Source organism: Aedes albopictus, unplaced genomic scaffold, assembly GCF_035046485.1.
Source record: "Aedes albopictus strain Foshan unplaced genomic scaffold, AalbF5 HiC_scaffold_818, whole genome shotgun sequence".
Taxonomy (NCBI): Eukaryota; Metazoa; Arthropoda; class Insecta; order Diptera; family Culicidae; genus Aedes; species Aedes albopictus.
This window is the reverse complement of record NW_026917663.1, coordinates 14,809-15,805: the sequence shown is the minus strand read 5'-3', so window position 1 is coordinate 15,805 and position 997 is coordinate 14,809.

Genomic DNA, 997 nt, shown 5'->3' with positions numbered 1-997 from the left:
ACTCCTCATGCAAACCAACGGGGTTCATTTTTAATTTGAACTTCTAGTATTGCATCTTGCTTTGCTCTTTAGATTACCGTGCAAATGTTCAAACGTTTGAAATATTTGTTCACACGTCAAACACCAAAGGAAGTAGCAAGTAAACAAACCGATTATTCCATGCACCACCCAAAAAGTGTAATCGACGCTGAAAAATTCTAGCAGCGAAACGAACCAATGTATGCTAAAACTGGTGGGAACATATTGTGGTGGGACAAAATATTTTTGCAGGGGGTCGAATACGGTGCAAAAGATGCAATAACCCTGTAGGAATAGAAAAACACACTGATGGCAACCCTTTTTGCTGTTTTGTTTTGATTCTGCGTTCCGTTTCACCCCGTTCCATGAGCAGTATGACGTTTGAACCATTTTTAGTTTGAACGATGTGCAGATTAGAGGGGGTCAAATTAAAAAGTGTTCAGATTGGATGCGGTCAAACCAACGGGGGTAGACGGTACACAATATGTTTCCACCGCAGTTTTAGCACAGACAAACAGACGTAACAGTTCGAACACTTTCCGATTAGAAAAATAGTCACGGTTACATGTTCGCCCAATACTAAAAAGACTGAGTTTGGCCAACCATGAACTAGGTGGCGGTAGTGCGCAAACGTCAAACTCGAACAAAACCAATGGAAGCGCCACGAGTGGCCCGTCGGCCAACTATCACATTTTTTAATTGGTCGTTTAATCGGTGTACGATGAGAATGATTAGAGTGTTACGTCTGTTTGTCTGTGGTTTTAGCATTCATTGGTTCGTTTCGCAGCTAAAATTTTCAGTCGCGGTTACACATTTTACGGTGGTGAATGGGATAATCGGTATGTTTACCTGCTGCTTTCTTTCGTTGTTTCACGTGTGAACAAAAATATTTAGGTCAATAACGATCGAACATTTGCACGACAGTCTTGTAAATAATATTTAAAAAGCGCAATAAACACCACCCAAATACGCCCCTGAT